At 46.1% G+C, this 15,983-nt stretch overlaps 4 non-coding genes across 4 annotated transcripts; 2 read left to right on the top strand and 2 right to left on the bottom strand.

The window, feature by feature from the left end:
* The first annotated feature begins 6,832 nt into the window (after positions 1-6,832).
* Positions 6,833-6,904, top strand: TRNAW-CCA (transfer RNA tryptophan (anticodon CCA)). The gene has a single exon. It is a non-coding gene; the product is annotated as a tRNA-Trp (tRNA).
* A 3,282-nt stretch (positions 6,905-10,186) lies between these two features.
* Positions 10,187-10,259, bottom strand: TRNAR-ACG (transfer RNA arginine (anticodon ACG)). The gene has a single exon. It is a non-coding gene; the product is annotated as a tRNA-Arg (tRNA).
* Positions 10,260-11,451: 1,192 nt separating this feature from the next.
* TRNAW-CCA (transfer RNA tryptophan (anticodon CCA)) lies at positions 11,452-11,523 on the bottom strand. The gene has a single exon. It is a non-coding gene; the product is annotated as a tRNA-Trp (tRNA).
* Positions 11,524-12,194: 671 nt separating this feature from the next.
* Positions 12,195-12,266, top strand: TRNAW-CCA (transfer RNA tryptophan (anticodon CCA)). The gene has a single exon. It is a non-coding gene; the product is annotated as a tRNA-Trp (tRNA).
* Positions 12,267-15,983: the final 3,717 nt, after the last annotated feature.

The raw sequence follows: 15,983 nt of genomic DNA, 5'->3' as shown, positions 1-15,983 counted from the left end.
GTTTAAGAGCAGACTTATCTTTGAAGCCAAGAATACAACACCTTTTTATTTTCTCTGTTCTCTGGGAATGTAGAACGTTCCTGGGTATTTCTCAAAGTATCTGTGTTTTCTTCCAATCAGATAGTCATGTATGTGGCAGTAATGTCTGCAGCGTCCTCTTAGACCACACCAGAGTGTGTCCAAGACGTCCCAAGTCCTATTGCCTGCACACGGAACACATTTTGTACTCTGTTGAGAAAGGACAGGCAGGAAATGTGATCAGATCAGTGCATCTGTAGTTAGGTTGCCTGTGAGTAACCTACAGCCTGTATTGCATGCATAGCTGATCTTCTGAGTGACACATCAAGCTGGAAAACAGAAAGGGGATCGATTTGGACTGAGGTGGACTGGGACTTCTCCAAGTCACTGCTATGAAATTGTCATTGGGGGAAAAAAAATCAACCCACGTTATTTCACTTAATGTGAAAAATTTCTCTTCATACTGAAATTAAACTTTCTGCACTGTTCAGGTGTAAGACAAAGGAAATGAGAGTTGGGTGCTTAGAACCCCCTCCATGAAATGGTACTGCCTTGGACCCTGATTTCCAGGCTCCAGTTGAAAGTACAAATCTTGGTGGCTAGGAGCTATGTCTCCAGGATGCTGCACTTGCTCATTTTGCATTCAGACATCTTGAAAAATGTCTAGATGGTTAGTTAACCCATTCAGGTTAAGCCAGCACAGACCATGGGTCATTTCCCATCTCCACTCTTATGTCACGAAGAGTAACCATCTGAGCATTACAGAATTAAGAAGGATTTAACACCTCAGAGGTAAAGCAACAGGTTATTAAGAAAGTTATGGAGATTAATTAAGGTTCTTCTCATACAGTTTTGGTTTGAATGGGTGATTTTCCTGTGAAAAACATATGTTTCAGTCAGAATACATTACCAAGCACTTTTGCAAAGAGCTTATTTGGTTTCATAATGTGTTTAAATAAAAGCATGTGAAAATTGTCAGACAGTGTGCCCAGGACTCCCCACGGCTCTTTCACACTTCAGTTCCTCAAATGTTAGTGCCACACTCCAAGAACAAGGTGTTACAGCAGCCTGGAATTAACCACCTTGGCTTGTGCTCAAGACTGTGCTGCCAGGACTTCATTTCCATAGAACATACTGTATTATTAAAAAAATGCAATGTTTGTACTTAAAATGTAAGATCTTGGTATCTTAGAAGCAGTCAGCACAGCAATTTCCTATACCTATTGACTGAAGCAATTGTTTAACCCCTGGGACTCACACTGTTCCCTTAAACAGGATCAAATGCTTTAGAGATGCCCACAAACTGGAAATGAATATTGGTCCACTTTCTGCTCCAGGGAGCCCAGAGGAAGTGCTTTGTCATTTTTCTGGCTTTTCAAGGATAATTTGAAAAACAAAAAGGATTTTTTTTCCCCCCTTTCACAGCACTTTTCACAGAACAAAGTAAAATTATTTGCTATTTTTATGGGTGAGATGCTCATTAACCCTTTTTGCTTTCTCTTGGGAACCAGTGTTGCTTGGTGGGACATACAGCAAGGTTACATGAGGTGCAGATTATCAGTGTTTGCAGATGTCATGAGCAGCACCCTCAGTTTTGCAGGTGTACAAAGAGCAGAGGACAAGTGAGGTTCACAATACAGTTTTCGTAGTTCTGTCCTACCAACAGTCATATCGAAGTAGCAGCTAACAGCACAGGTTCTCCTTCAGAGCAGAAGAAACCAGTGACACTTACATTTGAGCCTGTTTCTATCCATGATACTTATTAATGTTGTTCTGGCCCAGTGGCCTTGATACCAACAATACAAACCTTCCCCTTAGTCAATGTGCATTGTTCTCTGCCTTTTTGGTTTCTTTGTTAGCTTTTCCTTTCAAATTTGCAGGTGCCATTGTCTCCTGGGCTGCTAAGTGGCAGGAGAGCTATGTCCATTCTCAGGGATTCCAGGGAAATGGATGAAACAAAGACCTTGGCAGGAAAATTTTGTTTGACCCAGGTTCCCTCTGAAGCCAAGAGGAGTATCTCAGATGGGATCTGACATTGTACATTTTGTCAGACTGGAGCAGGAACCCAGCTTTCTAATTCTGCAAGGTTATTTTTTAAATTGTAAAAAGAGTCCTGTTCTGTCTAATGATGGACTGGATGACATTGGGATTTCTTTGATTTTTTATTTGGGTTTTTTTTTTCATGGGAAGTGAAGGACGAAAGAAAATCTCAAGTGTGTTAATAACCTGATAGAGAAGGAGTACTTGCACAATAATCTTACAGTCAAAATCCTCCCCTATGTTTTCTAACTATTGTACATGAATGTCCCAGCTGTCAGAATATAAGTGTTAGTATAATCACAATCCACTTCAAATTATATTCCAAGAAAAAATATATCCCAGAAAAAAAATCTGAAGGTTTGGAGTGCCATCTCATTCTACCCTGAACTTCTGCACTTTCTTTTCTCCTGTTTGTTTTCCACCTCCTCTCCCGGGTTACTCTAGGTCAGAGACATGTTTTATATGGATCATAGAAGAAATACTTACACATGGGAAAAGCTCTTTCCCTTGATTACTGATAAGTTTGCAGCTGGCCTAGAGCTGAGGCTGGGGAAAGTCACTGACCCTCCATGTTATAGAATCTTGGAATGATTTGGATTGGAAGGGACCTTACAGATCATGTGGTTCCAAATACAATCAATACTTTCCTCATGCTCAGTGTTGCAATAGTCACAGGAAAGGCCTATTCCCAGTTCATCCAGTTCAGGAGCAGATAGGATTGCTGGAGAGGTTTTCATGCATTTCCATGAAGGGTGTGAAACTGCAAACAATTGCAGAGTTCTAAGCAGGGTTGTTTTCATCACTTAGCCATTAGCACTAAGATGAATCACAACTGATTTAGCATCTTCTCTTTTGTGGCTTTGATGGAGCATGGTCACATTAGATACACACAAATGACAAGTGGGGTTCCCTTCACCCCATGGGAGATGTCTAAATTTTAGAACCTCCACTGGAGCCACTTATGGAGCCAGTGTCCTTTCTGCAGTGTGATGTTTTGGCAGACTCATCCAGTGCCTCCTTCTGTTCATTGACTATGAAGGGAAAGCAGAATGCCAGTTCAAATGGAGAGACCTGTACTGTCAACCTCTGAAAGAGATAGGATGAAATTTGGCTATAGACACCTTCACTAGGTGGTTCTCACCTTGAAATCGCCATCATTGCAACTTGATCTAGGTGGACCTGCTTTAGCAAGGGGATTGGACTAAATGATCTTTAGAGGTCCCTTCCAGTCCCTGTCATTCTGTAATTTTGTCATGGCTCCTGACAAGTGTGAAATCAGGTCAAATCACTATAGCTACATGACTTCACGTAGGCTTGTAGTGAAGAGCAGCAGCCAGCAATGAGGGAGAAGCTTTTACCACCATGTGAAACATGTTCCTTCCTTTCAGTAAATCCAGAGAACTATGAAGCTTTCCCTGAGACTCAAATCCCTTTGAGAGGGTGAGGGAGTATGCATGAGAAGAGAGAACTTCTTTTCCATGTTGAAGTTTTCAGTCAATGGGCCTGTGATAGCTCTGAAGCAACCTGGGACAGTAAAATTATGGGAAATGTCTGCTTCCCCCAAGCCCTTATACAGATTTGCGTGGTGACAATGTAATTCAGCAGAATTTGGTTGCAGTTAGGGTGCTGTTCACCTCAAACTCACTGACAATCTTATTTTTAGCATTGTAAGGAGTTGGAAAGGGAAAATGAGGTGTTCTGATGAGAAATTTGAAAATTTAAGTGTTCTATCAAGCTGATATCATACCGACATCATTTTTTTACCAAGAGGGTTATTAAGCATTGGAACGGGCTTCCCAGGGACATGGCAGAGTCACTGTTACAAAAGATATTTAAAAGATGCACAGATGAGTTGCTGAGGGATATGGTTTGGTTTAGTGGTGGGCTTGGCAGTGCGAGGTGAGTGGTTGGACTCAGTGATCTTAAAGGTCTTTTCCAACTGAAATAATTGTACAATTCTATATTCTGCTTAAAAGCAAAAATGAACACAGTTTAGGCCAAGTGCCCAGAAATCTCTCTTGCACCTCTTCAAGACATTTTATGGCCCTATTATTAACAAGCACATAAATATACTCTGGTGTGGAGACACCTCCTTTAAACGTCCAAACCTTTAAACTGACTCCCACCCTGAACATAATATCACAACAGATGTCCTGGAGAATCTAATGTATTTGCATAGGGCAGAGGTCTGTGAAATACTCAGTGATGGCCAAGAGGCAAATAGAGACCAGGCAGCATATCCCATAACACAACACTAGATACCTGAATTCAGGCAGCTGAATTTCTCCCATTATACCATGCAGTTGGAAATTAAGGAAGTACCAGAGTAGGATAGAGAAGAAGAGGTTCCACTGAGAGGTGATCAGGAGGTTCCACTGACAGGTGATCAGTGGGGAGCAGGTAACCGAAGCTCCCCGTAGCCATACCTGAAGCTGCACTTCTAGGAAACAGTGAGCTGATGGAGGTGAAAGTCTATCAGAGATCAGTGGGGCTGAATCGTCAAAACAAAGTTTTTAAAAAGGGACTATAGAGAAAGAATTGTATTTCCAGGAAGGAAATAAGCTGAATTTCCAGCCTGGCCTAGGGGTGGAAGGTGCTTCACCGAGCAATATGTGTCCCCAGGCTGTCATTGTGGCTTGTGGAGACCATGAGCTAGCCCACGGCTCCCTCTTGTGGGAAAACATGTTGGAAGGCACAGAGAGACCTTTCTTCTGGGGCAGGGAATGCTCGGATGGCCAGGGAAGTGCCTGCCTCTTTGCTCCATTTTCAGCAGTGATAATTTACATAGTAAATGCATGACGGTTATTAATATGTTTGGAAAGCAGGGAAGGGTTTTGGTTTCAGACACGGAATTTTAGGAATTGGAGTAAGTTGCTTACATTCAGGATAAGTGTATTACTATAAAGTGAACTTCTTTCCTAACTCCATATAATTTTAGATCCTTTATATAACTTTAAAAAACTTGTAATGAGAGCAATAATGGGAGCTCTGCTGCCATGCACAGGTGAGAATCTTCCTCGTAGACCCTGCCAGGTGTCTAAAGCAGCACCCCAACCCCAAAGACCTTCAGTTAACACCTTGCTGATCAACATTGCTTTTTACAGAGAGCAGTAGTCACATGATGCCAGTAATTTTCTGTAAAAACCCTAATTTTCACTTGAAATGGCAGGATTTCAGAGATTTCTTCTTACAGAAGAGAAGACTGTTTCCACGTAGAAACATACCCTACTACAGGTGCAGGTGAGGGTGCTGTGACTTGCTCCCAAGCAATTATCCACAAAAAGAAATCTAATATGGCTCAACAGCAATCTTTCCTCCTGAATGAATATTGTCCATCTCATCTATTCTTATACAGCACGTGCAGATGGTGTACATAGCTCAGAGGCTCCACGATGTGAGCCACCGGCCGTAGTCATAACTAGGTTACTATCTCCACTTCAGAAAATAAATGCATCTATTAAAGTATCTACTATGCCATTCCTCATTTGGCTGCTGTAATTTTTACTTGCATTAATTAAAAACAATTCTAAGGTTTTGTCCTGATTTCTGAAGGATTTTTCTGAAATGGATCATTCTTAGTAACAACAAGAAAATCGGGATTGCATCAGAAACTTGTACACTTATGTTAAAAGTCCTTTGTTTTCTTTAACAGGAAAGAGACATACCAGTGTGGAGTCAGAGTTCTAAGGTTTTAAACATCAGCTCTGGAGGAAGCAGGAACCGAGTGCAAAGATGTCAGAATTTGTGATATAAGTCCAGAGGTAGGGCAGTGGGAAGCAATGTGGGAAGAAATGGTGTTGGAGCAAAGCAAAGACAGGTTGAGCAGGAAGAAACATGCTCTGAAAGAGAAAGGGAATGGGACAAGTGGAAATGCAGTCATTCTGCCTCATAGAATCCTAGAATTATTACAATTGGAAAGGACTTTTAAGATCAAGTCCAGCCACTCACCTCACACTGCCAAGCCCATCACTAAACCAAACTACATCCCTCAGCACCTTGTCTATGTGCCTCTATCCAGCCTTCAGGAGGTCCAGATGAAACGGACTGTTCGTGAATGAGGTGTAACTGCTGGCTTTGAGAAAAATGCCTGATGGATTTCTGATAAAAAAATGTCCCAGCCCCAGCCAGTCTGGTACCCAGCAGAATTCCTCCAGCATGCTGGAGGAGGCATGGAGTTGGAGAGTAAGAAGGAAGGTTTCAACTCTTCTTTGACATCCTTTCCATGACAGCCTTGCCCTAATCACCCGTGGGGAAAGGACTGGGCACCAAGAGCTGACAGTGGGCCTTGCCTGCACTGGTGGGAGATCTTGTCTTCCTTGCAGAAGGTCCATTTGTCATTACCACACCACACAGAGTGGCAGCTGGGGCAAGACACTAGAAGCTGTGATGTTCAATTGACTGGACAGAACCCAATGCTCTCCACATTGTTCACCATCATTTCTGGATTCATACCCAAAGCCTACCTCAGACTGTACAGCATGAGGGGATTTGGTCCCTTCCTTAGGCTCTGCCCTGGTCTGTCATTTTCCTTGGCAGAATCCCTGAGCTCGGCTCCTGCTCTCACCCTGTAGATCATCCCATTCCACCCAGAACATTCACCCTCCAGCTAGGACACCTCTCTGCTGCCAGGTCTTGGCTGAGCTCTCCTCAGGCTGTCCCTTCCCCCTATAGACTTGATGGGGGGTGCCCAGACAGCCCTGGGTGGTCTCCATGGAGAGGACATGTCCATCACCCAGGCCACAGGCTGTGCCAAGGAGCTGTGTCCCTCCATCCTGACCTTGTGGCGCAATGGTAGCGCGTCTGACTCCAGATCAGAAGGCTGTGTGTTCAAATCACACCAGGGTCAGCCTGAAGCCATCACTGGGCACTCTCTGTATTGCTCCTGCTTTTCTGGGGGGATGCTCTGTGTGAGGGGCAGGGCTCTGCGAGGCATTGGCCAACTGCAGGAGGCATCTTCAGGAAGTGAAGTCTTCCACAGGAAAGAGCAAGAAGCTTTACAAGGTCAGGCTCAGTCACCTGAGGGGGGAACTGGACTTACCCTCAGGGAGGGTAGCACAAGGTGGTACAGTCAGTCCAGGGGACTGCTTTCTGCAGTGAACACCAATTACTCACTGAAAGATCATGGCAGTGGGGAGAGGGTTCTGAGCAATCACATGAACCTTTTTCTCAAGGATATCAAGAAGGAGCATTTGGGGAGTTCTAATCTGATCAGCCTCGCCTCAGAACCCTCATGAAGACTATGGAGGAAATACTCCTGAAAGCCATGCTCAAACAAAGGAAGGACATGATGCTGAGTGGAAACACAGACCATGGATTTACCAAGGGCAGACCAATCTTGGCCAACACTATAGGCTTCTTTGAAGAGATGACTTCTCCAAGGGTCAAGAGGAGACCAAGGAATATTCTTTATCTTGACTTTGTCTTGATCTCTGATGGGGTCTCCCTGACATTTCACTGTAGCAAGGGGCCAGGGCTAGTGGCACAATGGACAATGCGCCTGACTATGGATCAGGAGATGGCAGGTTCAACTCCTGCCTGGCTTGGCACTTTTAGCCTGATGAGGTTCCTTCTGCTCCCTCTGGTTGTCCTTCTCCTGCCTGTTGTCCATCCTTGGGGCTGTGATCAGTGATGGTGTGTCTTCTTGCCCTGTGGGAAGAATGGAAAGAGACCAGACCTTATAGTGAAGCTGGACACTGCAAAAAGAGCAGAGCTGGAGCTCGTACAACAGCCAGAAGCGTCACAGTAAATCCCAAAGCAGTTTGAAGATACCTCCTCAACTGCCATCCTGTAGGGTGGATGGACTCATATCTCAGACTGTCCTGGCACATCACATTGTCTGCTCCCCAGCCACCTTCCAGGCTCACGCTAAACTGCTGAATGTCTTGCAAAGTTCTGTGTGTAACACTGACAAGCTCCACAGAGAGCAGGGAGAGGTTGGCTGCTTGCAGGACTGTCCAAAGCCTGGCCTCAAGGTGATTCAGGCACCCAGCCTTTATTCAGGCACCCAGATGTGCTGCCCTTGTGCCACAAGGTCTGAGTGGAGGGATGCAGCAGCCAGGCATCTCAGACTCCTCACTCCTATGGCTTTACCACCTTCTTTTAAAAATTAGGATTGCTCAGGAGAAAACACGGTGGAAGTCAGGAAGAGGCAAAGTCTGTCTGCCAGCGTGCTTTAAAAAACTGTAGCTAGGAGAAAGGCTCAAAGAGGTGTGGAAAGCATGAAGAAGGACAAAGCTTGATTTGCTCCATGTTGTCAGTATCTTGTTTGTGCTACAGAGCTCAGTCTTGGACACAGTGCCTCAGTGATGGTCTCAGAATTGCTGAACATTGGGCAATAATCCACCTTCTTGAACTGGTGACTATGTCCTTTACCAGGACAGCCCAGTATACAGTTGGCCTTCATAGGTGCAAGGACACGCTGTTGATTCTTGTTCAAGTTGTTGTTCTCCAAGACTCTTTATACCTTTTTCTGCACAGCTGCTTTCTTGATAGTCACCCCCAGTCTGTAGTGCTGCATGGGGTTGTCCCATCCTAGATGCTGGATGTTATGCTTGCCTTTGCTGAACTTCCTTCACTCTGGCCAAGTCACTCTGAGTGACAACTGTCTCTGCCAGTGTCATTTGCTCCCCTCCCCACTGTCATCTGTGTCATCTGTGAACTCACACAGGATTCATCCAGTTCTGTCACTGAGTTGATGAATATGTTCAACAGTATTAGTTTTGATCCCTGAGGAGCACTAGGAGCAATTAACCACCACTTCCAGCTTCTGTTCACAACCTTTCAAGCCCAGTGTCCCAGACTCTTTTCTACCTGCTCCTTACTCACAGTTACTAGTAAGGCTTCAAGCAGCTTTCACTCAGTGGTGCTCAGGTAGACAGAGATAAGATCTGCACAGGACTTACAAGCCAAAACACTCAGAGACCTCAGGAGCAAACTTGTTGCCCAGCCATCTAGGAAGTCAGCAGGCCAGGACAAAAAAGACTTGAGGAGGGGTGGCTTTTGAAGCAGCTGGCAAGCTTGTAACTTTGATTCAGCGTGTTGCAAAATTATGCTTCTTCGATGCTGATGCCAGAGAGATGGACAAAAAGCCTGGAAAGGGAAGGACCTAATGAAGACAGTTGTTTCTTGTCACCTCCACAACAGCCAGTGAGCCAGGAAGGAGTCGAACCTTCAGTCTCCTGATCAACAGTCAGACACAGTCTACTGCACTACTAACTTCAGCCTCTGGTCTTACCTGGTGTCCCCCTTGCCCTTTCTGTATCACCTGTATGTGTTGGTGGTCAAAGGGAAGAAGCAAGACCTCACCTAGCTCACTCCATCCATGACAGCCTTGCCCTACTCACTTGATGGGGGAGAGGTCAGTATTGGTTTCACTGGTCCCTCAGGAGAAGCAATGCCTGTGCTGAGTCACCCTGAAAGAAGGCTGGATGGCAGAAGCAGATGGTGGGTTGGAGGAGATGCCTGTCTCATGGATACTGTGGCTAAGCTTTCCTGACAATGCAGGGCTTGGAGTGGCCCAGGACTCTCTGGAGCTGTGGTGCCCAGCTAAAGGGTGAGCTCAGCTCAAAGCCACTTGTTTTGTCCTCCACTTTCTCCTGCCTCATTACAGAGAGTAGAGAAAGTGTGTTATGGGTAGTGAGATCTTACTTGATGGCCAGTTGTCTGGGCTAACCTGGACACAGGCATCTTGAACTTTCTTTGACCAAGCCACATGCAGGCTGAAGGTACCAAAAGGTGATGACAAGTCCATGAACCTGACAATGTAGGATGGAGCAGCAAAAGAATACGGAAACAGGAACTTCCTCTTAAACCACAGAGTGATCTAAGTTGGAAATGACACGTGGAGGTCTCTGTTCCACATTTCTGCTCAACTTGCAACATTCAGATCAGTCTTACCTGCTTGAACTCCAAATATCTCCAAGAATGTAGAGTCCACAGCCTCTCTGGGCCCCTCTCTTTAGTGATTTATCACCCTTACAGTGATTTTTTTTATTTTGCCAGTATATCCCCGACATGATGGAAGCTTTCACTCTACAGGAAGACCAGCAAGAAGGGAGACAAGGTGGGTCACCATGGAGAAAGAGGTCCTCTGTCACCATCTATGGCCAGACTGTGGGCAGGAAAATGTCGAGCCAGGCAGGAGTCGAACCTGCAATCTCCTGATCCGTAGTCAGGCGCGTTGTCCATTGCGCCACTGGCCCCGGCCCAACTGCTGTCCTGGGGGCTTCCCATCACTGCATGGGCTTCATAAGGCAAGCAGAAGACAGTGCAAGAGGGTTTAACTAAGTATAGAAAAGATCAGATTTTATGAGATCATTGGAATCTAAATGTAGATCCTATATAGATCATTGGTGATCTAAATTGCCACTCAAAGCACAAAAGCCTTTGACAAAAGAATCATAGAACCATAGAATGGTGGGGGTTGGCAGGGCCTTGCAGAGCTCATCCAGCCCAAGCCTCTGCTCAAGCAGGTTCCCCTCAATCAGGGGGAACAGTAATGTGTCAGACGAGTTTGGAAACCTCCTGAGAAGGAGCCTCCATACCCTCCCTGGACAGCCTGGGCCAGGGCTCCCTCACCTCAACACCAAACAAGTTTCTCCTCCAGTGGCACTTGCTGGGTTCCAGTTTATGTACATTACCCCTTATCCTGTCACTGGGCACTACTGAAAAATTGTCACCCCATCCTCCTCACATCCACTCTTTAGATTAGGGTTGTTCAACCTGGAAAAGAGGCTCTGGAAAGAGATCTACAGGGAAATTTTATTGTGGCCTTTCACTACTTAAAGATGATTTATAAGAAAGACAGGGACAGACTTTTTAGTAGGGCCTGTAGTGGTGGGACAACAGGTGACAATTTTAAACTGAAAGAGGAGAGATTCAGACTATATATAGGGAAGAATTCTTTTACAATGAGGATGATGAGGCATTGGCACAAAAAGAGGAATAGAGCTCCCCAAATACTCCTTCTTGGTATCCTTGAGAAAAAGGTTCATGTGATTGTTCAGAACCCTCTCCCCACTGCCATGATCTTTCAGTGAGTAATTGGCATTCACTCCTTCCAGAAAGAAGTTCCCTGGACTGACTGTATCACCTTGTGTTACCCTCAAAGACAAATATCCCTCTGGGTGACTGAGCCTGACCTCAGTGAAGCTTCTTGCACTTTCCTGAGGAAGACTTCACTTCCTTCAGCTTCTTGAGGAGGCAACCTGTGGCAGACAGCCACCATCACACCACTTCTCTGTCATTGGCCTGTGCTTTGATCACAACACAGAACCTCTCGGCTGTTCCTGTGGTGCCCCCTGCAGTTGGCCAATGCCTTGCAGAGCCCTGCCCCTCACACAGAGCAACCTCCCAGAAAAGCAGGAGCAATACAGAGGGTGCTGAGCTTCAGGCTGACCCCGGTGTGATTTGAACACACAGCCTTCTGATCTGGAGTCAGACGCGCTACCATTGCACCACGAGGTCAGGATGGAGGGACACAGCTCCTTGGCACAGCCTGTGGCCTGGGTGATGGACATGTCCTCTCCATGGAGACCACCCTAGGGCTGTCTTGGCCACCACAAGAGAATGGAAGGTAAAGAAGATAGGGCCACCTCCTGTGGAGAGACTGAACAATTCATGCCCACAGTACAGTGACCAATGTGTAGGGTGAAAGCCCAGGAGTGATGGGACAGAGATATAGAGTGAACAGCATTGGCCAGGATACGTTAGGGCAGCTGAACCCAACACACACTCCATCCTCCTCCTGAGGGGAAGATGATCCCAGTGAGACTGTGCAAAAGGCATTAGGATCCCTCCTGCCACAGGGCTTTGAGTGGGTGCCATGCATCTGCCAGGGAAATGGGGACTGTCTCCCCTGTGAAGTGGCGGTGCACTACATCTTCTGCCCCTCTAGAGACACTGTTCTCAGGAGCCTGATTCTCCTGTGAAAGAGTCTGCAGGGCCGCTCTGAGCAAGGGCCGTATTTTGTCCCTCCTCCTCTGAAGCACCTCAATTCAGAGACCTCCTTGCAAGGCTTAGAATGGCAATGATACTCTTGCTTCTTTGTCAGATGGATTGAAAGTCCTCTTCCCTCAGAGAATGGTCCATGGCCATATAGTCCACAATAACATATGGGCAAAAACTCACCCAGCCCTGACCTCGTGGCGCAATGGTAGCGCGTCTGACTCCAGATCAGAAGGCTGTGTGTTCAAATCACACCGGGGTCAGGATGTCCTGCCTCTAAAAGGTAGTAGCACTGTGGTGGACATTTCATGGGCAGTTATTTTTGCCCTTCCAGTCTGTATCCCATAGACCTGGTGACGGGCAATAAATGAGCCATAGTAGAGTGATCTTTCATTCCTGGACCAGTGTTGGTAAGTATCTGGATAGCTTGAGCTTTCCTGTATCTTATGTTTACAAAGGAAATAAGATTAGTGGATGTCCCAACTGTGGCTCTATGTCTGGATACCACTTCTGATCCTAATCTCCCTCCAGAAGGTCAAGGGTATGTGACTCTAGATGAGGATTTCTACAAAAAGTCAGCCTGTAGTCTCTTGATCCATAGCAGGGCACATTGTCCATTGCAGCACTGGCCCTTACGAGCCTGGCACTCCATGGTAATATGTTCTTTTGTTGCTATTTGTGATTTTTACCTCCTATCTCATCACTGTGCACTCTAAGAAAAGTGTAGGTCTGTCTACTCTACACCCTGGTGTTAGATGGTTGAAGGTTGGGATAAGATCGTAGAATCGTAGGTTGGTTTGGGTTGGAAGGGAAAGATCATCCTGTTCACCCTCCTTGCCATGGACAGGGACAGCTTCCACTAGACCACGTTGCTCCAAGCCCCATCCAACCTACCCTTGAACACTTCCAGAGATGGGGCAGCCACAACCTTCCTTGACAACCTCTGCCAGGGTCTCACCACCCTCACAGGGAAGAACTTCTTCCTAATATCTCATCTAATTTCACCCTTTCAGCTTGAAGATATCATCCCTGGTCCTAGCATTATATGCCCTTGCAAAAAGTCCTTCTCCAACTTGGCCCCTTTAGGGACTGGAGGCTACTTGAAGGTCTTCCCAGAGCCTTCTCCTGGCTGAACATCCCTAACTCTCAGATTGCCTTTATAGGAGAGATGCTGCTACCAGACTTGCTTCACTGTGTCAGAGTTTTTTTGTTGATTTTTCTGAAACGCTTCATTATAGGGTATTGAAACCAAGATGTCTGGAGTATTCATCAGCATCTTTAACTCTCTACTTACTCTCTTTCTGTTTCCCCATGCATTTCTTGGTGAGATAGACAGAAGGGATGGAGGCCTGGTAGAAAAGGGAACTCAAAGCTATGGGAATGACCTCATATGAGTTACAGTTCATTAGACTCTTTGAAGGGCTCTTTAAAGATGAATTTGAATAGACATAAACAAGAGGCATAGTGAAAAGAGACCATGGAGCAATGAGAAAGGCAAGAAAAGCGTAGAAGGGGAAAAAAGTCTCTAGCTGTACCCACACCAGGGATGCACCCTGCCACAGCAGCTCCAGGTTGCTATGCCTGTGCCAGCATCAGGCCTTTGGCAAGAAATAAAGTCCCACAGCTCTGCATCCTGCACTCAGAAGAGGCTGTTGACCCAAAAGTCTGTGAGAATGACACGAGTGTGGGACTCACCTGACCAGGCAGCCTTGAGCTCACACCTCCAACAATCTCAAGCACTCCTGATGTTTTGGACAGCAGCTGAATGGTGATATCTGAACATAACACTGGACTAATATCTTCAGAAGGTCACATAGACACCCAAATGTTATTTATCCACCGAGGGAGATCAGCTAAGAGTATCTGGCAAATGGAGTGTCTCAAAAATATCATTTCCATGGATTCACGGGTGGTGGAATTGCATGTGGGCTTTATCATTGCTGCTGGCCTGAAGGTGCAAGAGGTTTAATTTACCTGGACATTGGATGTTCTATCTGACAACTCAACCTTCTTCTTGCCCATATCTCGCCTGGCACTATCCTCAAGTATCTTAGTGGTTTGAGATAGAGGGGAAAATAGACAACCACTTGGCTCACACTATCCCACAGCTGGGCATCACATCTCTAGAGAGCTTTGGGGATTCACTAAGCCAGACATTGCCTAGGAATCACAGCTGCAGACAGAGGGCAGAAGAATCTGAAGAACCAAGGAGGGCAAAGTCCTTCAGCCTGGTTCCATTGTTTCTAACCCTGTGCCAAAAAAAATAAGCATAGGTCTTTCCGTGACTCCCACTCTCACTTATCTGATGAACACAGATCTAAGGGCTGTTACCCTAGGTCCCAAAACTCTTGGTATGTCACCAGTGATGGGTCGAGGGATCAGAATATCTCCCCGGTGGCTGCCCTCCAGGTGTCGCTGCTTCCCTCTTCATTAGAGTTCTCAGCTCTCAAACCCAGCTAAGTCAGGGCAGCACCCAAAGGAGTGGGAGATGCCTCGTGACCAAACACACATAGCTGTGTGTTCTGGTTTCAGCTGGGATAGAGTTAATTTTCTCCCCAGTAGCTGCCACAGAGCTATATTTTGGGTTCATGCTGAGGAGAATGTAGATAACACAGGGATGTTGTGGTTATTGCTGAGCAATGCTGCACTGCATCAAGCCTGCTTCTGATTCTGACCCTGTCCTGACAGTGGACGGGCTTGAGTGCAACAAAGGTAGGGAGCATGGCCAGGAGAGCTGACCCGAGCTAGCCAAAGGGCTACTCCGTGCCACAGGATGTCATATCCAGCACAGAAACTGGGGGGGTTGGGGGAGGGGATGGGTTGCTGCTCGGGCATTTGTCAGCAGGTGGGGAGCAACTGCACTGGGCATCTCTTGTCTATTTCTTGGGGTTTATTTCTCTTAATTACTATTGTTATACTTTACTATTCTTACTGCTTTTATATTTTATTTTAGTTACTACACTTGTTCTTACCTTAACCCACAAGTTTTGATTTTCTCTTTCAATTCTCCTCCTCATCCCATGGGAGGTGTGTGGAGCGGGGAGGGAGTGAGTGGCTGCATGGGGCTTCGCTGTCACCTTGGGCTGGAACCACCACACTGTGACATGAGTTAAAGATTGCAGCTGGAATCTGTAACTTGCAAATACCATACGTGATGAGTGTGTTCTCTCAGCTGTGATCACTGAATTCTGAACCAGGGGCAAGACTTACACAACCACTCTGTCTCTGTAATGTGATTTTCTCTCCCTTTGACATCTCTGAATGGAAGAAAACTCAGGTATTTCCTTTTGCATATCTTCCACAGATTAAAACAACTCACCTAGTAGAGGTTGCTAGATGCTGTGTGCTAACACACTGCTGAAAGAATAGTATGCTTAAAAGTATGGCTTTCACTGCAGCCAATGGGAAAATGCTGAGATTTACAATTATTCTATCTCCTCAAGTGGATGAACTTTTAAGACTTTTTAAACTCTTTTTTTTTTTCCCCAGAAACAAGAGGGCATCAAGAAGTGTGTGGCCAGCAGGTCAAGGAAGATTCTCCTCCCCCTCTCCTCTGCCCTGCTGAGTCCTTGTTTGGAGTCCTGTGTCCAGTTCTGGGCTCCTCAGCTCAAGAGGGTCAGAGAAATTCTGGAGAGAGTCCAGCGCAGGGCTACCAAGATGATCAGGGGACTGGAGCATCTTCCTTATGAGGAAAGGCTGCGGGAACTGGGGCTGTTTAGTCTGGAGAAGAGGAGACTGAGAGGAGATCTCATTCGTATTTACAAATATGAATGGGATGGGACATCCCTTTTTTATTGTTGTATCTAGTGATAGGAAGCAGGAACACAAAAAGTTCCATTGAAACATAAGGAAAAACTACTTCACACAGGCTGCCCAGGGAGGATGTGGAGTGTCCTTCTCGGGAGCTTTTCAAAACCCACCTGGACACGTTCCTGTGCGACTTGATCTAGGTGGACCTGCTCCTGCAGGGGGGTTGGACT

This window comes from Colius striatus, chromosome 2, assembly GCF_028858725.1.
Source record: "Colius striatus isolate bColStr4 chromosome 2, bColStr4.1.hap1, whole genome shotgun sequence".
In the NCBI taxonomy this organism is placed as follows: Eukaryota; Metazoa; Chordata; class Aves; order Coliiformes; family Coliidae; genus Colius; species Colius striatus.
Note: the sequence above shows the minus strand (reverse complement) of the source record. Positions and strands in the feature narration are given on the sequence as shown.